The sequence below is a fragment of the Neomonachus schauinslandi genome, chromosome 11, assembly GCF_002201575.2.
Source record: "Neomonachus schauinslandi chromosome 11, ASM220157v2, whole genome shotgun sequence".
Lineage (NCBI taxonomy): Eukaryota > Metazoa > Chordata > Mammalia > Carnivora > Phocidae > Neomonachus > Neomonachus schauinslandi.
The window spans coordinates 92,668,746-92,691,504 of record NC_058413.1 but is presented as its reverse complement, the minus strand read 5'-3'; the positions used below and the strand labels follow the sequence as shown (position 1 = coordinate 92,691,504).

General features: G+C 47.6%; 1 protein-coding gene and 1 long non-coding RNA gene across 3 annotated transcripts in view; both read left to right on the top strand.

Moving 5' to 3' along the window:
* LOC110586224 overlaps nucleotides 1–6,685 on the top strand; it is a 54,146-nt gene extending 47,461 nt beyond the window's left edge. Inside the window, exons 2-3 of the long non-coding RNA XR_002480681.1 lie at nucleotides 6,022–6,251; nucleotides 6,612–6,685. This is a non-coding gene — a long non-coding RNA (uncharacterized LOC110586224). The remainder of the gene's footprint in view (nucleotides 1–6,021; nucleotides 6,252–6,611) is intronic.
* The window catches only part of UBASH3B (ubiquitin associated and SH3 domain containing B), a 134,765-nt gene that overhangs the window by 67,530 nt on the left and 44,476 nt on the right, over nucleotides 1–22,759 (top strand). The window lies entirely within an intron of this gene.

Genomic DNA, 22,759 nt, shown 5'->3' with positions numbered 1-22,759 from the left:
GGCACCATTATCGAGTACCTTGGATGCCATGCAGAAAAGATATCCTGCAGCTAACAGGGAGTCCAAAGGCATAAGCAGAGGTAATACAGTCAAATCTATATTCTAGAATAATGACTCTGCCAGCGATGAGGATGGTATATAAGGGGGGGAAAGGCTAGGGGAAACGAGAGTGGACTTGACAGGTGAGAGATGAAGATATTCTGGCCCAAGACAGAGGAGGTGCTGATGGGGCAGAGGAAGTATAGTCAGCCACACTCAGGATGCTCTGGTACCTGTTGGAGGAATGGGCATCAGAAAGATGGGGAAGTCATGAATGGTTCCTAATTTCTGTTTATTTCAGTGGTATGGCCAATTTTTGAAAAGCACGTTACAAATGTCTACTGCTAAAGCCCAGCTTCTGCTGTTTCTCTGTGCGCCTTCATCTCCTGAAATGGATAAGTCGTCTCTAGAGGTTTTTGGGGATACAACCTCATTCCACATTTCTGACGTTTTTGTGAGGGACAGGGATTGTAATGTCCAGGGCTCAGGCTTTTAGCTCTTTCCTCTTTGATTCAGTAAACATCATTGGTACCATGCAGGATGAAGACCTGGTCTTCTTCCTCAAGAAGCCCATAAACTCACAAAGGAGAAAGGCCAGTAAAACAGTAAATATTAACCAAGGCAGAATGAAAGCCAAGGGCTATGGGAGCACAGAGATATGCCAGGGGGAATTCAGGAGGATTTCACACTGGACATTTTAATTCTGTAAGTTCATGGTGTTCATAAAAGACCTCATCCAGATCTTAGGTAAGGAAAACACAGAAATACAAAAAAAAAAAAAATCTGTGAACACATAATTAGATATTTGCTAAGTATCGATGGCATGTAAGTTACCATGGAACATACTAGAATTGTCCTCAAGGAGTTTGAGTCCAGCGTGGGGGGGGGGCGGGGGAGGAAGACCACAACCTAAAAACAGAGACCACGTGTTGTGATAGTTTGTGTGCATCCCCTGGGGGAGGCGGGAGTGGGACAACTGCCTCATTTTTTTTTTAAATCTGGTTTTATTAAATACTGCTTCTTTGGGATGTGTTTATAACAACTCCGAGAACATTTTCATGTAAGGATTCAAAGCGGGCATATTAAAATACAGTTTCAATATAAAGTTTATCACAGTTTTACAGTATTCAAAAATGACAGACCTGCTAGGCTGTTCATTTTTACTGAGAATCTACCACATGCCATGTATGTCTCTTAGCACTGAGAATAATAGTCAAATATATCTATTTATATAGTCAAATATATATGTTTATATATAATCAATATATCAGTAGTCAAATATATATATATATATAGGAGGAAGAAAAACAGTAAGTAATTATAAGCAAGATGAATAGTGGGAAAGAGAAATGCAGGGTGTCATGAGAATGAGTGTGAAATTAGTCTAAGATATCAGGGAAAGCAAGATTTAAGCTGAGACAAGGAAGGTAACAGAGACATCGGCATTGGGGAATGTTCCTGAAGAGAGAGGTACACGTTCACTTGCTCAGTTTGGGAAAATGAAGCATGTTCAAGGAACTGAAAAACATCTCACGTGACTGGTGTATGAGAGCAGGGGGGAGTGGCCTGAAGGAAGGCTGGGAGGGGCCAGGAAATAGATCATACAGTCTTACTGGCCTTATAAAGGTTCTGATGTTTTATCCTAAAGGATATAGGGAGCTATCGAGGTTTTAAGCAGAAGAGTAGTGTGATTATTGCATATTTGGAGAAAAATTGCAAAGGCAAAACTGGAAGGAACAGATCTGCTAGGATATGCCCTTGTGATAGTTAGTTGACAATGGGTTAGCACAGAGAGGGGACAGCAGACTGAAGAGAACAGGTGTGTAATAAATTTAGGAGGCAGACTTGGACAGGACTTAGTGATTAATTGGACAGAAGAGAGAAGCAAGGGGGAGAAGTCAAGGGTTGATCTTGAGCTTCTAACTTGGGAAATTGGATGGATCGTGTGTCATTAACGAAAAGAATCTGGAAAGAAGCGGGTTTGGAGGGGGGAAGGTGAGTTTGGTTTTTGAATACATGAGGTTTAGTACAGGCAAGATATTTAAGTACTGATTTCCAGAAAGGAACGTGTTTTGGAAGCCCAAAGTTTAAGAGAGAAAAGGATGACATGTAGCGAATCATTAACACGTAGAAGCAGGAATTCTAGCCCTGCGAATGGCTAAGATCTCCTATGAAGAGCACACAGAATGTGAAAAGGAAAATTGAACAGCTTCTTGAGGACTACCAGCCAACTCAAGTGCCGGCAAAGGAGTCTGAGTTTACAAAGGAAGCTGAGAAGGAATAGCTAGAGAAAAGAGAAGAAAATCCAAAAGGACAGAGAGTCAGGGAAGTAAAAAGTAGAGAGTAAAGAGAGTGTCAATAATGTGACATGCTCTTGAGAAGTCATGAGAGACTGAAATTCGTAAAGCCCATTGACTAGACTGCAGTGATCCAAATTCTCCCTGCTACTTACTCAGTAATCTGAGACAAGTCACTGAATTTTGCACTGAGCCTCACCCATAAATTGGAGTGATTGTTCAGAATTCAGATCAGCATCTAAATGTTCAGTAAATAGTAGCCATTATTTTTCACATTATTTTTGGCATGAAGAGCCTTAGAGCATGTTCATTTTATTTATTTATTATTTATTTATTTATTTTTGAGAAAGAGAGTGCACTCTTATGAGGAGTTGGGGGGCACAGAGCAAGAGGGGAGACAGAATCTTAAGCGGGTTCCATGCCCAGCGTGGAGCCTAACACGGGGCTCAATCTCACAACCCTGAGATCATGACCTGAGCCAAAATCAAGTCAGACACTCAACTGACTGAGCCGCCCCAGGTGCCCCTTTAGAGAATTTTAGTGGTGAGGTGCCAGATTACAGTAGCTTTTAGCTACAAGGAAAAGTGAGATTGAGGTTTGGGGAAGATGGCAGAAATGTAAAGGAGGAGTTCCCAGGGAGGAAGAAGGGGGAGATACAAAAGATTTCAGTGCGAATAAAGCAAACAATGCAGGACGGACATGTGTCGAGGAAGCTGAGGCATGGACTGATGGAGTATGACAAGGGAATGTGGTCAAGTGTGATGGTTGTAAAGAGGCAGGATGAGCCACAGGGGAAGTTGAGCCTATAGAGAATGTTACATTAATGAGTTTGAGTATTGGAATTTTTATTTTTTGAACATAAGGAAACCACTGATTGTTTTAAAGGAAGACAACGTGTAGCTCACCTTATTTTAGGAAAATTAACAGAAGAGAGGAGGATGGATTATAGCAGAGAAAGAGAAAAACCATCCACACTATGATTGTTGATGGATGAATTTTAATACAGAGCAAAACCCCACTTGTGAGCATTTGACCTCGCCTTGGTCACTTAACCACGCCGAGACTCCATTTCCCCATCAGTAACATGGGGATGATACTGTTTACCTCTGAGGTTCTTTCGAGCATCATATTTTGTGTCAAGGATCTGGAATGGTGGTTAGCATACAATGAATTCTTCAGTCAGTGTCCTTCCCATCCCCATCCCTCCTCTCCCCCTCCACTCTCAGTAGCGTACCTGAAGGTCTTGCTCTCACCTGATTTTCAAGAGCCCTAATTTTGCTTTCCACAATTCTGTGCTATACTAAAATAAAACAATAATCTTGTCTTCCAAAAAGTTTCATTTCAAGTGTAGGGCTAACTTATCATCCCTGTTTCCTCCCCGATTTGGCAAATTGACATTATTTGCTTTGTCCAAAATTGTCCTGATGCAAGAGTGTTTGTGTTTGGGGCCAAGCAGTGGCTCAAAAGTATCCCTTTCCCATTAAACTCCTAAGACACGTACCTACAGATGGGTAATACTTCCTTCCTAGAAAGATAGCAAGACCCTGAAACCATTCCCCTAATTTTTCTTTCAGTTTGTCTTTTTATCCTGTGTTCCATGACATCTGATTTGGTTAAGTTCATTTCCAACCAGAAATAACTGGTTTCTGGAAGAGATGTAATACGGATTATATTTCTCTAAAGCCATATGCTCTATGCATCCTGGCATCTACACAGATGCCATTTGATTCCATCTTGTTTTATTCGTTCAATAAACAGTGAGTGTCTTCTTGGGTGCCTGGCATCTACAGTGGAAAGAGGAGTAATCTTCATTTCTGTGCTCTGAATGCTCCCAGACTGTGTGGAAAAGCAAGACCAGAAGACATAATTTCAGTAGACTGTGGCTAGGTTCAGGAGCTACCAGGCAGCTTTAAAGTGGGTGGGGGAGAGGCAGCTACAAGAAAATGTTTTAGCAAAGCTGGTATTTGAACTGACTCTGGAACTGTGAGCTTGGTGTTCCCAGGTGAAGAAAAAGGGATGGGCTTTCCTGACATGTTTCCTGATGAAACAGCATGTGATCTGAAAGAGGACGTTTGGCCCAGAGAAGCCTGAATCATTTGTTGTCCCAGGATTAGAATGCCTGCAAATGTTCACAGAGAGTTTGGTATGCGCCAGGCTGGGCGCTAAGTCCCTTTTTTGATTTCACTTGATTCACGGAATAACCGTAAGAGGCAGGTCCCGGTATTGTTCCCATCTTACACAAGAACTAAGTGATGCTCAGAGAGGTTGAGTAAATTGCCCACAATCACACAGCAACACAGCTAGGATCTGAACAGAAGCCACCCTGCTCTAGGGTCTCTGGACTCTGAGGCACCGTGGCATGCGAGCTGGGTGCTGGCCACCCCACAGGGTGGGGCGGCAAGCAGAAGCCAGAGGGGGGATGAGGCCAGCTTTGAGGTACTGAACACCTACATGGGGTCAGTAGATATATCTTTGCACATTTATCTTTTCTAAAAATGTAACTGCATTACTTTTAAAATGAAACAGGACCATTTATTTTTTATTTTATTTTTTTTTATTTTTTAAAGATTTTATTTATTTACTTGAGAGAGAGACTGAGAGCACAAGCAGGGGCAGGAGCAGAGGCAGAGGGAGAAGCAGGCTCTCCACTGTTCCCAGAACCCTGAGATCATGACCTGAGCCGAAGGCGGACGCTTAACCGACTGAGCCACCCAGGCGCCCCCCAGAACCCATTATTTACACACACACACCCCTTTTTTTTTTTTTTTAGCAGAAGTCCTGCTTTAGTGGGAGTTAATTGTGTCGATGAGACAAGAGGCTTGGGATAAGATAGCTAACTTAAAAGCCAGTTGTTCGTAGGAATTTTGATTCCTGCTTACTTGAAAAATGCATACTGACACACTTTATTTTCAGTCATCAAAGTAAATTTACCCAATAAGGTAAAAGTACTTCTAAGTCGTTTACTCTTTTCACCTCTAAAAATGATGAAATTTATTTTCTATTAAATCAAGGAAGGAAGATTGGCTTTAGCCTCCTGTTAGTTTAAGGACTGACATTGTGATGTGACTCAGATTTCTACAAGAACTTGCACAGAAAAAAAAAAAAATATGTTCAATTTACTCTCAGTTCATAGAATATTTTCATGTTCTGGATTTGTTTGGTGTTTTTATTTTTTTCCTAATAGTGAATTTTAAGAATCATGAATTTGATCGTGGTACAAATATATTCATGAAATGTGTCAAAAAGGAAATGAACCCGAACAAACAAAATATAGATTGGCCACAAAAAATAGCACACTTTGTGTTGGTTGTTTACTAATAAGCAAACATTGGTTCACAGCACAATTCAGCTGATGTACACAGCTAGAGATAGATCCTGTTTGCCTCGTCCCAAGCCCCTCACTTTTAGATCTAACTCCGTTCATAGAGTGGTTGCTCCACGGCCCAGTTCCCAGGACCTACTGCAGTAATGACTTACTGCAAATTTGAAATTTCTGTCGGTCTCCTGGTAGGCGTGCTGACCTCCTTGGATAGCGGAGTTCAGTGACGCTTTGCTTGGAAAAGCACAGACCCATAGCGAGGAGCCCAGATGTTCCCCTCCCCTCCCGCAAGGCCCCACGAACGTGAACTTGCTGAACTTGGGTGGCCAGGCTTCTGGAGTGAGCAGCCCAGTTTCCCTCCCACAGGTTCTGCTTCCTGGACCCTTCTGCTGACCAACGAAACCAGCCTTGAGCAATTCCTTGGTGTGTGACCCAACCCAAGCTGTCCGGCTTCCCTAGGACAGCTCTCCCCCACCCGCCTTCTGCCCAGATCTCTTCTGGAACCCGGGCCGCATTCACCGCCCACACAGGCCAGTTTAACCACTCCTGTCAGATGCTGGAGCACACCCCTAAGAAGCCTCTCCCCACCACCCCCGGTAAGGACAGTGTGGTGACAACAGATACTCAGAGTTGGGTGGGGTCCCGGGTCCTCTGGGCATCCGCTTTCTCAGTGTCCACCAGCAAGGCTCCAGGGTCATGGTCTCTGGCCTCCGGGAGCACGGAAGCCTGGAAGGTCAGGAAAGGCTTTTAAGAAAAGGATGGGACTTGGAGGAAGAGAGATTTGGACAGCGTTCCAGACAGGGGAAGGGAAAGAAGCCAAGGAGCAGAGCACAAATCCTCCCGAGTGCAGGAGCCTCTCATTTCAGTCCTGAAGATCTCCAGGAAAGGAAATTCCAGGGCTATCCCTGAGTCTAACCCATCCTTTTTCCTGTGACCTCCGATGTTCCGTTTTGTAGGTCCCGGCTGTTGAGTCTGTGAAACCTGGAAGGAAGGGAAGCAAGAAAAGGAGGTCGTGGTCTGACAGAAATGCTAGCCTGGCAGAAAAATCCAGCCCGGTCGCGGGTTGGGTTTTTTTTTTTTTTTTTTTTTTTTTGGCCTCTCCTGTCTCCTTCCAGCCACATGCATGCTGTCACCAGATTTCATCCCCCTGGGGCCAGCCCGGTGGCCCGCGACACCCCTGCTCTATCCTCTGGAGCCCCCTCTGGCAGGAGCACGGCAGGCAGCTTCAGGGAGACCACTTTCCTCTGCAAGGTCACTGCTGAGGGAAAAAATGCTTTTAACCCCTTCTCTCAGAGAGCAAGAGAAAGCAACGTTCCAGAAATGTCGTTTGCCCCCAGAAATGTCTTCTTGCTAGGGCTTCCCCTCAGTCCTGTTAAGTTGCGGAAATCAGCCCCAATTCCTCAGGCAATTAAACTATATAAATGGACCTATGCCCTCCTGGTGCCAAGCCAGCTAGGATTTATTTCTGTGTGTGCATGCGTGCATGTGTGTGTGTGTGTGTGTGTAGTTTGCTGTGTGTGTGTGTGGCTTGCTCTGTGGGTGTAGGGGGGCGGTTTGCTCTGTGTGTGTGTGTGTGTGTGTGTGGTTTGCTGTCTGGGTGCGTAGATGTAGGAGAGACGGCCCAGGCTGTGCCTGGCTGCCTGCCAGCCCGTGGGTGCACTTTATGCCCTCTTGCCTTTCAGTCCTTCCTACCTTCGGGTTTTCCCCTGGCTGTTCTGATATACCTGGCCAGCTTAGACACCCCTTGGGTTCAGAGCCAGGTACAAGACAGTAGTTGTGACTTTCTTTATGAAGAGTTGAGATCAGAAGGTCTGCTTCTGGAACTCTGGCACATGGGACTTCATCTCTTTGCTCCCAGTCTCCATCTGTAAAATGGGCACACTGTTTGCAAACTCAGGGGGGCAGTCCTGAAGATTGAAGGACACGCCGATTATGAAAAGACTTTGGAAAACACAAGGTGCTGCAAGGACTGGATAGTAGAAAGCAGGTCCCTGGTTAATTCCATGTTGGGGTGGAGTAGGGACGGGGCACCAGACATAATATGCCATTGCAAAGGAGCATGGCTGAGTAAGCAGCAGAGGGCCTAAGGGGCGAGAGAGAGCGGCATGCAGGAGTTAGTTCCAGTCCCGGAGGGCTCCTGGAAGAGGTGGTTTCCAAAGGAGAAGGGGGCTCCCCGTTGGCAGACAGGAAGGCCTAGGGGGCTCCCTCCTTCCTCACAGAAAACCCCTGGCCACAGGAGAGATGCGATCTGGGACATCTTTGTGGCCGCCTGGCCAGCTAAATGGTCAGATCCAGGCCCTGGACTGATGCTGCTCAGAAGCTGGGCCGGGCCGGGGGCTTCCCTGCCCATGAAGGAGCCCGGCACCAGCGAGATGTCCCTCCTGAATCCCGCCCCTTGACAGCCACTCTCGCTGCACCAACACCTTCCCTCCCCACCGAGGCTTCCTGTTTTGAAATCACCAATAAATGGAAAATGTGAGTGCTGTCACTTTAACAGCTCAGGCTGTGTGTGCACGCATGCACGTGTGTGTGTGTGTGTGTGTCGGCACGTGTGAGCGTATGTTTTGTGTGGCATGGGTGTAAGCATGTGTTGAGTGTGATTGTGACTGAGAATGTGTTGTAAGCTCATGATCGTGTGTGAGCGTGGTTGTGATTGTCGTGTGTGTGAGCTGTAGGTGAGCTCTTACCCTCCCAGCAGACCCATCTGCCTGAGTAGCAAGAGGGAAGGACACTGTAAGATTAGTGCTGCGAGCATGCTGGGGAAGGCTGCTGAGGCCTTTCCTGTCAACTGGAAAAATTCATCTCTCAGCTTATAGAAAGGTCTTTTTTTTTTCCAAGCTGTAAAACAAATAATTTCTTATCATTCCGAAACTGGCTACCTAAGGAACTAGAGCATAGTGGAGCAAGACTTGCTAAGCCTCCTCATTTGAAGGACAGGCAATGTGTCTAGTCCGTTTCTCTACCCCAAGTACCTACTATAGTTCCTGACAAGTGGCAGGAGTCCAGAGAGTTCTTTAAGTATTTATGGGGTGCTCACTCTGTACCAAGCAACTCAAGGCTCTTGAGATTCCACACAGATCATTACAGAGCCTCTGCCCTCAGGTAGCTTACAGTCACTGGGGGGAGACCATTGCAATCCCACGAACACATATATAAATATATCAGTGTTGTTAGTGTAGGATGAAAGAATACCTTTTTCTTTCCTTAGCTTTTTAGTTGAGGCTCTGGCTTTTTCTGGCTATTGGCAGAGGGAAGGCCATAATTAATATGCCTTTTCATAGTCCATGTTATCACTACATTAATGTCATTGACCCACAGTCTTTTAGAAACAAAAATTTTCCCCCAGTGAGAACATGTCCATGGTAAGGCTTCTCTCTCCTGCCGTGCCCCCTCCCCTAGCCCACTGCTGGCCACATTGGAGGTTCGAGCCCCTCCCCCCTTTCCCATATTTCACCTGCCGTTCCTTCTCCCTTCCTGTCTAGATGGCAAATTCCACTCATCCATCAAGGCCCAGTTCAGATCATGCCCAGTCTGTGGGCAAAGTTAATCTCTCCCTCTCAATGGCCCACCTGCACTCTGTAAATGACCGTGTACATGCGTCACTGGGCATTGTGATGGTCTTCTGTCTCAGCTGAGCTCCTTGAGGCCAGGAATTGTTTCATCTATCACTGAATTTCCTGGAGTCCGGCACAAGGCCCACTCCTTCTCAGATGCTCAACACGTGTGGGATAGATGAACGGATCGATCAACAACATTCCGTCTCCCCCCTTTCTGTAATGAAGGGCACTAAAGCAATGTGGACCCAGGATGAGGAGTGCAGACCAAGGCCCAAGAGCTGGAGTTTGAATAGTGGCTGATGCTGACTCTGAGCTTCTTTCACGTTTTGGAAGGGTGTTGAGAGGTTATCCTTTTGTAAAATTGAAGTATAGTTGGCATCCAGTGTTATATTGGTTTCAGGCGTACAACATAACGATTCGACAATTCTGTACGTTATGCTCACCGCAATAAGCATAGTGCTTACCACCTGTCAGCAAACGAAGTTATCACAACATTCTTGACTGTGTTGCCTTGGCTGTACTTTTCATCCCCATGACTGGGCTTCTCTAATGTATTTATGAATGATCTGGAAAAGGAAATTCAGAGTGAAAGTTGCATATCTGCGGATGACTCAGAGGCTCTTTTGGTGCCATGCCAATGGGGTAGACCCTTGCAGGAGCTCCCAACATAGGGGTTGATAGACAAGGGGAAGGGGGCTTCAGTGTGAGCAAATTTAAGCCACTGCATTGAAGCAGAGGTTATTTGAGGTGTAAGATGGTGCCTCTCTGTGATTAACATTGGCAAGAAAGAGCAAAGACCTGGAAGTCACTCCATTCAATTAATTAAGCACCTACTATGTGCTGGGCTTTGTGCTCAGGACTGTTCCTCCCACCCTTGAAAGGTCTCAGAGTCTAATGAAGAATATTTCCAATATAGTGAGGAAAACAGACACAGAGGGAAATAGTTGAGGACTGGCAAGTGCTAATAGAAGAATATTATAAAGTGCTATGAGACCTCAGAAGATGGCTACTTTGCTGGGGTGGGGACAGCAGGGGAGGACTCATTCATTCATTCCTCAGTTTCAAGGCATTTACTACGTTCTATATTTCAAAGGCACAAAGTTAAAGAGATAACTGAGCCTAATCTCCAAGGCGCCTACAGTCCAATGGAGGGATATAGAGAAGTAAAGTCTGGGAGGGACAATGAAGGAGATGCGTGATTCAGAAGGAAGTTCTGGAAGGATTCCTCTGAGGAGGGGAAGTCTTGGCTTAGTCTTAAAGTCATCCTTTAAGTTCATTAAACCAAAAAGAGGAGGTATGGACAATCCCACTAGAAAAAGCTAAGGGGGCAAATGGGTTCAATAGAACTTCAAGGTATTTCAGGCAACTACGGGGTTCCACAGAGCTTCGTGGTAGAAGGGTAACAGGTGTGGGGGCACGGCAGCTAGGCTGATGGGAGCCAGCACAGGGGGCTTGGGGTCAGCAAGACCATGGCATAATCCAGGTTAGTATTTTAGGAAGATTGTTCTGGCCTCAGTGGGGGTGGGCTGGGAATTGGGAGATGGAAGCAGGGTACAAAACCAGCAGCCAAGAGAACCTCTAAAATCATCCAAGTGAGAGCTCATATGCTGCGAATAGAATGAATGAACGGACCCTGAGTGACTTCAGGGGTGGAATTGGCCTGGGGCATCAGCCAGTAAGCTTTAGGGAATGCTATTCTCTCTCTAGACATGCAGGGCACCCTGGGGGTGGGGGGGGGCAGGGGCAGGGAGAGACAGTGCTGAGACCAGTACCTAGAAGCAGCTGTATCTGGGAGGAGAAAAGGGCACCGGAGATGTGGGTCCTGGGCTGCACCTGGCTCTGTGACCTGGCCAGCCCGAGCCCCCACCAGGATTGCTGGGAGAATAAAATGACATATCGCTAAGTTCTGTGTAAACAGTAGGGTCAGCCACTGGGTGGTTTGGGCTCCTGCACGTTCAGAGATAAAAAAAAAAACCAATGCTGGAGAAGGTCCAGAAAGGACACTGGGCACTGGGGTGGCTAAGGGGTTGGAAAGGTTTCTTTATAGAGACATGATAAGAATTGGAGCTACCCAATCTGGAAGAACAAAGGGTGTCTGCCAGGCTTAGGAGCAGCGCTGAGCAGATGGGGACTCAGGCCAACTACCTGGGTTCAAATCCTGACTCTGCAATTTAAAATCCTCCTGTTGCCTTGGCCGAGCTACTCAGCATCTCTGAGCCTCCGTTTCCTTGTTTGTCTAAGGGATGATCGTCCTGAGCTGATTGCTGTGAGGATTGATGGCACAGGAAGGTAAAGCGCTTCATGCAAGGAATGACCCTGATTAGCACTTCCTATCAGCATCCCTGTTAAGTGGGAAGAGGCAGAGTCCCCGATCCTGGAGACAAGGGAAAGAACATGTCTCTGTGCTTGGAGAAATTCATGTGGCAAATAAGAAAATGGAGAGCTCTCTCACGCAGGGGCTGGAAACTGATGAAATCTTCACTTCCAAAGGCCGTGGGCAACCTCGAACTCCCATCCTGCAGGTCGGAGGGTGGCTGGAGGAGAGGAGCTGCCGTCCCTTTCTCCGCAGCCCCATGCTGTGTGTCCTAGTCCCTGGGTCACTTGCGCACACCAGACCTTCATGCTGATTTGCCACCTACCGAGTTCTGGGCTGTCAGTGAGGGATGGAGACATGGGGAAGAAAGAAGGGAGGGAGGGAGAGCCCTCAGCTTTGGCTGCACTTAAATGGAGAAAGTCTTTGCCGCCCGGCAGCCTGGGACGGCTGTGTGTTCTGGTCCCAGAGCGGTCCCCGCACAGCGCGTGCCCCAGCCACACACAGCAGTATGTTTCTCCTCGCTGTGGGAGGAAGAGCCTCTGCTGACACGACAGTCCCGAGGTCGGATCCCTTGTGGCTTTCGCTGTCACCAGAAACCCTCCCCTGAGATACAGCCCAATCATGGACTGCATATCTTGAGTTGGTCTAATTTGTAGGGCTGGCAGCCTGGAATGTAGTTACTGCAAATGATATACTAATCTCTGAGCTGAATTCCAGAGCGAAGCTGCTGCTAAGGATGCCATAATTACACAAAGCAGATACTCATTATGCATTTACTATATGCAAAGCACGGCACATATTGGCCACCCTTGCCCAAAGCCTAGAAAAGAATCACAACTGTTTGCATGCGCATCGTGCTCGACATCTTGTGTCTGCAACATTAACAGGGAGAGTTTACTGAGGTCCTGCTGCGTGCCAGGCACCACCAGTGAAAGCCTCCAAACAACACTCTTAAGTATTATTACCATTCTCTGGTGTCAGGCGAGAAAACTGGAGGTCAGCTAGATTCAGGAAATTTTAGCACATGAGTGATGGGCCAGGATTCAAATCCAGATCTGTCTCTTGAGGCCACGGGTCTGACCACTATGCACATGGTCTCTTAAGTCTTACGGTAGCTTTGTGAAGTCATCATTACCAATCCACTTTTATGGATGAGAGCTCCGTGCCCAAAGAGGTTTCCCCCAAACTGCAGTTGGTAAATAGCAAAGCCAAGGCTCAAGGCCAGATCCTCTGGTGACCTTGCACTCAGCATATTCATTAGTGAGACTCCTGTCCCTCATTGAGAACAGCTGGGCCGCTAATGAAACAGGCTTGCCAGTGTGGGTGCCCTTTGCTGAGATGGGGTTCGGTTGCAGGGCCCCCTTTCTGGCCTATTGCTCAGGCTGAATGGGAGGGGCCAGGTGCTTTGCTCCACTTGCAGGCACAACGTACACCCACATAACACCGTTGCTGTGGTTTAGGCCTGGACCCTGAAAGCTGTGAAGACGTGCACTCAGCCAGTGGTATGTGAGCTAGGGCCACTTGACTGATTACATCCCCTCCATGAAGTGAGGGACCAAATCCATCCATCCTGTGATGGTGTAGAGAACCAGAAGCAGCATCTCCCCCCACCCCCAAACACACACACAAAGAGCTCAGTGAAATGATTCCAGAGAAGCTTAAAATCCAGGCTCCATCTGGAGTCTACCTGGTGCTTATTACTCAGTCACCCATTTGCAGAGTGTTCACTTAGTCGGCTTCGCGAAGATGATCCTGATGCTTGTGTTTTAAGGTCCCAGTCCAAGCTCTAGGGGATGTGGGGTGTGCCCCTTGAACACGGAGTCCCCATTCTCCACCAGGAAGTTACAGATGTCTGTCCCTCTTGTCAGCCTCTGAGGAAGGTCAGACTGACACACCTGGGTGAACCTGCTTTGAGACCCTGGGGAGGAAAGATAGCCCAGAAACTCATTTTCTATCAGTAGCATGAGAAAGGCATATTAAGCACTGACAGTGCGCCATGACCTTAGTAGAGTTGAGTGACTAGCAGTATTTCAGTGCCTGGCAAGAGGGACGAGCACCTGCAGGTAGGAGGACGAGAACTGTATTTTGTGTCCAGGTTTGGGACCACTGCTGTTCACAACACTTCCATCTCCCACTTTGGAAGAAAGCATATCATCTTTTGCAGCATTTAGCCAAGAGCAAAGAGCTCGGAAGTTACTCCTGACGGCATTTATTTCTTAGTAATTCTATGAATTAGCTCTTCCATTCTATGGATGAGGCAACAGTCTCCCAAACATGTAAAATCCTAATTGTCCTGCACTAAGGAGCATCTTCTAGGAAGCTGCTAGATGCTCCTGGGGAGAATGCTCTCCATGGCCCTGGGAGCTAAGAAGCGCCTTCTCTGTCAGCCCATCTGTTCACACGGAGCTCATTCCAGTCTGAGGCCAGTGGTGGCTGATCTGGGAGATGCTCAGCCTGTCTGTCCTCAGGCTTCAGGGCCCCCAACAGAGTCCCCCTCCTGGGTCCATCCAGCCTGCCCTATAATTAGGTGTTTTTATTGGGCCCTCTGTTTATACGCAGCCAGAATTGTGGTGCTGGCTTCAGCCTCACACAGGCACTGACTGCCTGGCTCTAACCCTCCTCTCCCCTGGGGACATGGTATTTATCACGAAGGGGATGAAGTCTGGGGCTGCACACCCAGGCCTTCTGCAGTGGATTGGGAGCCTGGGATCATCATCTGGGATGACCTTGGCTAATAACCGTATACTCTGTTTGACCCTAGCCTATCATCTTAAGTCACCGAGCTCCGCATCACAACCATCATTGGCTATCCCTCCTCCTAGACCAGTATGAGAAGTCTCTAGATGAATAGTGGGGTCATAGAGTTTTGATCCAGGGTGAGATCAATTGCTACAACCAAAAAAAGTCCTGTCTCTAAAGTAAAGCCTCAACTAAAATTTTATGTTCCTTTGACTTGGCTGAAACTGTATCAACCGCTAAGGTATAACAAATGGGGGAAAGAATTATTAATAAACACAAGGTATCTGAAATGTTTAAAACATGGAATCCATTGAAGGAAAAGCATAGTCCACCTGTACAAAGCTAGTTGGACTGTCTTTTCGAGCCTGATTTTCTTCTTGGTTCACCTCATTCCTTATCCCTCTGCCCACATCTAAACCCAGGTGTCCAGGGCTAACCACCCTGTCCCCATCCCTAGGTACCTAAGTACTGCTTCTTGGGTTCAGCATCGTGGAAGAGCTAAGACACGTGAAGCAGGTAGAGAACAAGCCCATGTGGGGGAACATGTTATATAATGTGCAAGACCAGAGACTCGCTGAGGAATGCTGGAGTTATAGACAGGGTGAATTCAAGGGAGCCAGTGCCGTTTGGAAAGGTAGAAGAAGGAAAGACATGGGTGAGGCAGAGGCGCATTTGTAACAGGAATAAGCTTTCTCGCTTGGGGAAGGTCCTACCTGAGAATCATGAAATAGGAGCTCCCTAAGCAAATGGGGCGTGTGATGGTATCAAATATTGGAAGATGGAGATTGATCTTGATCTTATAGACAGTAAGGAGCCATTTTATTTGGGGGGGGGCATGGTAATAGTTGTATTTTAGTGGAAATATCTCCTTGCAGCTGTGCATGGTGGATTAAAGTAATGATCCCAGGGTGGGGAGGAGGGGGGCATTTGGAGAAGGCAAATATTCTTTTTTTTTTTTTAAAGATTTTATTCATTTATTCATGAGAGACAGAGAGAGAGAGAGAGGCAGAGACAGAGGGAGAAGCAGGCTCCCCAAGGAGCAGGGAGCCCAATGCGGGACTCAATCCCAGGATCCCGGGATCATGACCTGAGCCGAAGGCAGACGCTTAACCATCTGAGCCACCCAGGCACCTGAGAAGGCAAATATTCTTAAAGCCTGTGGCAATGGGACCCAGAGACAACTTGAGGACAAGGTCAATAACACAAACATCCAACTCTTTACAGTTTCCATAGTACTTTCTGTTATGTTATCCTATTTGGTTCATACAAACAAGTCCTTGGAGATATTAGTCCCATTTTACAGCTGAAGAGACTGAGACTCAAAGGGGCTGACTCATCCCCACTTGCCCTTTTGAATGCAGTCTGGACTAGAGCCTGGGCCTTGTCTCTCCCAATCCTCTGCTCCTTCTATTACATTTAACTACCTCTTCTCTTAGTGGTGGTGTTTTTCATAGCCTTCCTTGGGGAGCACAAGTGGGTGCTCAGAAACTTCTTAGAGAATGGACACTAAGAGCAGTCAGAGTTTTTTAGAAGCCTGCTGTGCAATTTGGAATGACTAGCCTAACTGTTCTGACACCATATCCTATTCTCTGCTCTATCTAATCTGTCTATCCATGAATTCAATGTACGCCTTCAACAAATTGACGTGCCAGGAATGTCGTAAGTTACTTGAGATCCAAGTCCCTGCCCGCGGGGAGCTTACGTTCTGGAGCAGCTCCGTCTTGTCAAACGTTCTGTGGTGATGAGAATGTTCACATCTGCGCTGCCAACATGGTGGCTACAGGCACCTGAAATTCGGCTAGTGTGACGAGGAAGTGAATTTCTAGCTGTATTTAGCAGCTGGTGACTGGCACGTTGGCCAGCATGGTGTGTGCGGGATGGTTTTACAGACAATAGTGAGGGGGCTTCCAAGTGGCGCACTCAACTGCTAAGAAAGACAAAGTACAGGAGGGAAGAAGTCTTGCTGATAAACTAAAAGTAGTACCTCATTTTCCTGAAGAATCCCTCTCTTTGGGTCTTAACTACTGAACACAGAGCAGAAATTAGAGGAACCCGGCCAGTGTTGTATCTGGGCAAGCAGCTGTCAAGGGGTCAGAGGGAGCTTGGAGAGAGTAAATGGTCCCTTCAAGGTGGGACAAAGCAGAGTGGGATTTGAGGCTGCCACCTCAAGAGAGGAACACACTTTGAAAGGGCTGCTTTACGTTGTACTGGGTATTCTAAGTGAGGCTCTGGCTTTGGTCCCCTGGCACCGGGGACTCTCACAACCCCCATCCTCCTTCCCTTGCAGATCACTGGTCGTGATCAGCCCACACCTGGCAGCTCTTTTTTATCCTTTATTCCTTCTAAGGTTAAGGAAACAGCCCAACTTCCTCCCCCAGTGGGTAGAAGAAGAGCATCCCCAGCACACAAACTCACAGGCTGTTAGAATCGGAAGGGGCCGCTGCGATCCATCTGTCTCTTTTCATCTTTCCACAGTCCCTGGAGCGTTAAAGGACTTGTTCAGGGGCACACGGTGACAGAGCCAGGACTCACCCTGGCTGTGCCACCAGCTCAGTCCTTCCCCCAGATGGCACAAAGGAAGACCCAGAGGTGGGGGAAGAAGATCTAGGTTGTGGGAGAGGAAGGGGGACATGACAAGGATTTGTGAAGTCCCACGTTCTAAGTCAAGCCCTGCACCAATTCACCATGACCTTAAAGAAGTCATTTTTTTTTTTAAGATTTTATTTATTCATTTGCCAGAGAGAGAGGGAGAGAGCACAAGAGCACAAGCCGGGTTGGGGGGGGGAAGAGCAGGCAGAGGGAGAGGGAGAAGCAGGCTCCCCACTGAGCAGGGAGCCCGATGCGGGGCTCAATCCCAGGACCCTGCGATCATGACCTGAGCCGAAGGCAGACGCTTAACGACTGAGCCAGCCAGGTGCCCCTAAAAAAGTCATCTTTCCTCTCCACGCCTCAGTTCCCTGCCCTATAAAATGGGGAAGTTAAGAGTGCACGACATCTCCCCCTTCACAGTCCAATGGGGAATATCTCCATGCGGTAGACGTTTCCACGGAGCCCCCAAAGCTCGTAAGCGCATTTAAGGAAGTTAATACCTGCCGTCACCTGAAACTGCACATCACTATTGTTGAAAAAACAAAATTCAGCTGAGTAAATGTAAAGATCTAATTGGCTTTATTCAACAATTTGTGAACCAGGCAGCATCCCATCTGGCAAGTTGAGAGGAGCACCAAGGAACCATTCAAAGTGGAAGGATTTTCTAGGCAGAAATACGACTGGGTTTATGAGCAAAAGAAAAGGATTGTTCAAGGCCAGGTCACCTTCCCTTAGGGGAACGCGGGGGGTTCTTTTATCAGGCAGATTACCTCACTAGTGCTGATCAGGGTATTCCAGACCGATTGGTTTGAAACTTCCCTCCTGGGAGACCTGGAACTGCAACTAGGAAAGTCTTGATGGGCTTTAGCGAAAGGGACTCCGTTTAGGGCTTGTTTCTTTGTCCTGTGAATTCAGTTTAATACATAAGCATAAGCACAAAGAACAGGCAGTTTCTTCCCCTCCAGCTTCTTTCTTTCTTTCTTTTAAGATTTATTTATTTTAAAGAGAGAGAGAGGGCATGAGCAGGAGGGGCAGAGGGAGAGAGAGAATCTCAAGCCACCTCTGCGCTGAGCATGGAGTCAGACACGGGGCTCGTTCTCAGGACCCCAAGATCACAACCTGAGACAAAACCAAGAGTCGGATGCTCAACCGACTGAGCCACCCATGCACCCCGTCCCCTCCCAGCTTCTTGATTTCCCACCTTGTCCATAAAAAGGACTCAGATAACCTTAGATAGCAGTTGACCCTTTGACTTGTAGCCTTCGTGGAAAAGGCCTGAACATTTTACGCCTTTTTTTTTTTTTTAAAGCGAAGTGATGATCAGGCTATGGGTCAGGGGGAAGCAACTAGGTGTGGCCGTTCACAGTGATGGTCTGGCGCTAGGGATTTTGCCAGCCAGGTTCCAAAGAGCCTACAGTGTCCATGAGAATCATTCTGCCAAGAAAGACCTACCTTCTGCTGCTGCCAAAGTGGTTCTCAGCCCTGAACGCCCTATCATTCCCGCCCACCCAGAGGAAGGCTTAGTGGGGGGGGGGGGGGGGGCGGGGGGGTAGTGAATCACTGAAGGTCCTCTTCTGAGCTGGGGACAGTCAATTTAGTCGTTGTCAACTCAGGCTCAAGGTACTAGGATTCTAAGACTGGATTTATATTTAGAAAAAAAGAACACAGACCAGAAAGCACTTTTGTAAATCTATGGTTACAGACAAACCTGGTCTAAACATAGGTAGTTAATTATAACCTGCTTTTGGCTTTTACTCACTGGTTAATTTGATTGTCAGTTTCCGGGGTTGGGAGCTAATTGCAGGAACTGTTGCAGTGCCCCTCTCCCTGTACCATGGAGGGTGCTGGACCCAGGATATAGGTGCTCCTGGGCGATTGACTGGGTAAGCTGGTTAAGGAAGAGAGACGCTTAATTAGGATGGAAGGAATCAAGCCTGACATTTAGGCAGAAGCGCTAGCATGTATTGGCGTAAGAAGACTCAAGGCTGACTGCAGTCAGGGATGACATTTAAAGGTGGCAGGAAGAATGAACTGTGTGAAAAATTCGTAAACGCTTTTGGCCTTGAAACCCATGCAGTTACCTAGAGATGAGTCAGGTCTGCTTTGTGCTCCAGACATGCAGGACGATGTCTCAATAATTGGAACCAGTGACTGGACTGGATTCTTGCACGTCCCTAAGTTTAAGCCCTAAGGACATCCGCCTCCCTCACCAAGCTTTTCAGCATCCTTAGCTTTAAAAAATACCTCCAAGACCTGCCCTAAAGTTAAAGAAGGTATTGTTATGTGAGCAAAGGTGCCTAGGCCAGTGCCAGACACACAGTCCTTCCAGCACTTTCTTCTCCTGCCTCATCCCCACTGCACACCATTTATCTCCAGCATCCTGTTCCTAGAGCCCGGGGAAGGGGGCACGTCTGGCCCTTTGCACACTCCCCTGCCTTCACATCAAGGGTGGTTCTAGCTGTTCTCCAAGGCTGTAGCACCCCAGTGTGGAGGGCTGGGGTAGGGCCTGGGACAACTGGGGTAGAGGAAGTCAAAGAGGGATGTACATGTAGGACCTGAGGTCAGACGCTACGGGCAGCCACCTTGGGTGGAGCCCAAGGCAAGCCAATGGGTGGTCTCTTGACCCTATGCCCCATGAGGGGGGTCCCAAGGCCTCTCGGAAAATTAACACCTGCTCAGGAAGTGGCATAGATCAAAGGAAATTAATCAGCACCATCTAAGCAAAAGAGGCAAAGACACAGCAGTGTAAGGTGCCAGGAGCACAACGTGGGGACTTCAGAAACCCAGCTTCTTGTGCCTTTCAAGTCACTTACCTCGGGGGACCTTCATTCCTTCTCTGTAACGCGAGAGGATGCAAATAAGTGATCTTGGTCTCAAAACCCTGAAGTTCGGTGAGGGTCCTAAATATTGTGTCTTAACACATCAACTATTAGCATATCCTGAAGTCGTGGATACACACGTGCATGGTCATGCTCAGGGGGCCTGACACGACACGGAGCATTGGTAGGTAAATCTAGATATTCAAGTTGTGGGATACTAGATGAATTGGCTGTAAGTTCGCTATCCATGATATAAAATTAGTAATTGTCTTTGGGTCCCTCTTTCCTCCCCTCCTAAGGCTCATGAGGTGTAAGGGCTCTAAGCTCTCAGAAGCCCAATGGGAAGATGAGATCTTATTATTTTTATTTTTTAATTTTTTTTAAAGGCTTTATTTGAGAGCGAGAAAAAGAGGGAGCACAAGTGGGGGGAGGGGCAGAGGCAGAGGGAGAAGCAGACTCCCTTGCTGAGCAGGGAGCCTGATGCAGGACTCGATCCCAGGACCCTGAGATCATGACCTGAGCAGAATGCAGATGCTTAACCGACTGAGCCACGCAGGCGCCCCGAGAATCTTATTTGAAACAAAACAAACCATACTTAGCCACTCCTTTGAGCGAGGCTTCGTCGGGGTCCCCAGGCAAGCAAAGGTGGCAATGTGTTTACTGCTTGCCAAAGTGCACGACACTAGCTTCTTGAGCTCCGGGAGCTGAGGCCCAGGGGACAGGACCAAGAGTGGCAAGGACAAGATGGTCTGGGGCCTGGGGTTGGGCCAGCAGACAGATGGTTGGCTGGATAGTTTGGGACCCCTTTCACTTTCCAGTGTGTTTGGTGAAGTCCCATTTGTGATCTAGAAAGTGCCTTCATGATAGGGGGAGGAATAAGTCATTTAGGAAATTCATCCTGATCTTTCAGCAGCCTAGCAGTGTTGAAACAAGCAGGTAGAAGTTCCTAGGATTTTGGCCACAGCACAAACCTGTGGGGCATCAGCCAAGAACTCTCATCTTGGACGGACTCGGGAAGGACTCCATCTGGGAGAATCCCAAAGCCAGCTTAACTTTAGCAATGAAAGCTGGAGAAGCAGTCAGCGGTGGGGACGGGGGATGGGGGAGCCAGTGCCCGGGGACCATAGACCTGGAGCTAGCCACTTCTCTATGCCACTCCCATAACCCCAACAGCCCCGTAATCAGCCTCTGGTTACCTAGGGGCCTGAGCTGAGGGACAGGTTAAGTCGTTTACCCAGAATCTTGCATCTATAGGACAGTAGCTACAGATCCCAACCCCACTCAGACTCCGAGTCTGTGTCCTGGCCAATCCTTTCACCCTCTCTCTTACGTACCAAGCTGTGACTCCTGGCCATGTAATGGTCTAAATCAAGTTTAAATGGTGGCATGAATGAGATGAGAATGTATTTAAGGGGAAGGAATAAGGTCAGTGAGTTTCAGTTAGTTCTGGGATTCAGACCTCCCCTCTCCTGCATTAAATGCCTACATCACTCCCTAATGCTGAGGTTGGTCTCAGCAGCTCATACCAGCCAATGCCCAACTGGTGTTGCTTTCCATCCTGTTTCTCCTTTCCTGAAAAGCTGGACATCCATTAGTTTTCTATTACCCTGCACTAGCAACCTAGTGACTTGAAACACACACATTTATCATTTTCACAGTTTCTGTCTGCCAGGAGTGCAGGCTTGGCTGGGTTCTCTGCTCAGAGTCTGGTTGCAGTTAAGCAGCTGGGCAGGCTGTGTCCTCATTGGGAGGCTTCTCTAGGATCCTCCTCCAACTTCATTCAGGTTGCTGGCAGAATTCATTTCTTCTCGGTTTTGGGACTGAGTGTCCCAGCTTTTTTGTTGGATGTTGGCTAGAAGCCGCTCTCGGGTCTTAGAGACCACCCACAGTTCCCCGCCATGTGGCTCTGTCCATACGCCATTCACAACATGCTGCCTCGTCAAGGCCAGCAGGAGAGCAAATCACTTAGAGCCTTATATGTGGATCATAATGCAATCACGGGAATAGCACATCACCTTTGTCATATTCTGCTGGACAGAAACAAGTCTTGGGTCTCATCTATATGCTGTGGGGGAGGGGATTACACAAAGGAGTGAATACTAGAAGGCAGAGATTACTAGGGTGTCACCTTAGAGCCCATCTGCCACACTGGATATCTGAACCTTTAGCATCTTCATGAAGTTCATGCTTTTCAAAAAATGTATTTAGAATCCATTATGTGGGGCGCCTGGGTGGCTCAGTTGGTTAGGCATTGGACTCTTGATTTGGGGCCAGACCAGTCAGAGGACCACTTCTCAGAGGAGATAAAACGTATGTGGAGTAGGTGAAGGCTAGTAAGCAGTAGCCAAGTAACTGACGGTAGAGTGGGCCTTGCAGAAAAAGGAACAAACAGGAAATAGGTTTAAACGTGAGGCAGGAGTCAGGGAATAGAGTGCTTGAGGGCAAAGCTGAGTCCATGGCGGGCTTGGCATGCAAGGTAGGGAGTTTATACGTGATCTTGGAGATGAAGATCTTTAAAAATCAGATGGGGATGCTTTATATTGGACCATGGATGGCAGCAGGTGTCTACAGTAGCCAATCCCCTTTGCTCTGAATCCCTGCAACCCTTACTGACGCCTCTTTTTGCCCCTTCACATCACATATATATCGGCCATCACATTCAGCAAACTCCGAGACTGTCCCCTTCTTTTTCTACTTTGCATTTTAATCTCCACAAATCTCTTGAAATAAGCAGTCAGCGCAGTGGGATTTGACCTGGGACAGATTCGCTTTGGTGGAGTTTGGGACACCTGTAAGACTCAGTGGTGTCCCTCCACCTTATGTTCTCCTTCAAAGTCCACCCAAGAATCCCGTGGTAATAACCCATTCTCCTGGTCAAAGACCCTCAGCTGAATTCTTCAAATTCAGGACTTACTGTTGTTTACCCACATATACTCCTTTTGAAACTGACCTCATTCGGGACTGTGGACTCTGAGAAACAAAGAGCATTTTGGAGGGGATGGGGGAGGGGGGATTGGTTAGCCCAGTGATGGGTATTGGGAAGGGCACGTACTGCATGGAGCACTGGGTGTTATGCGAAAATGGGT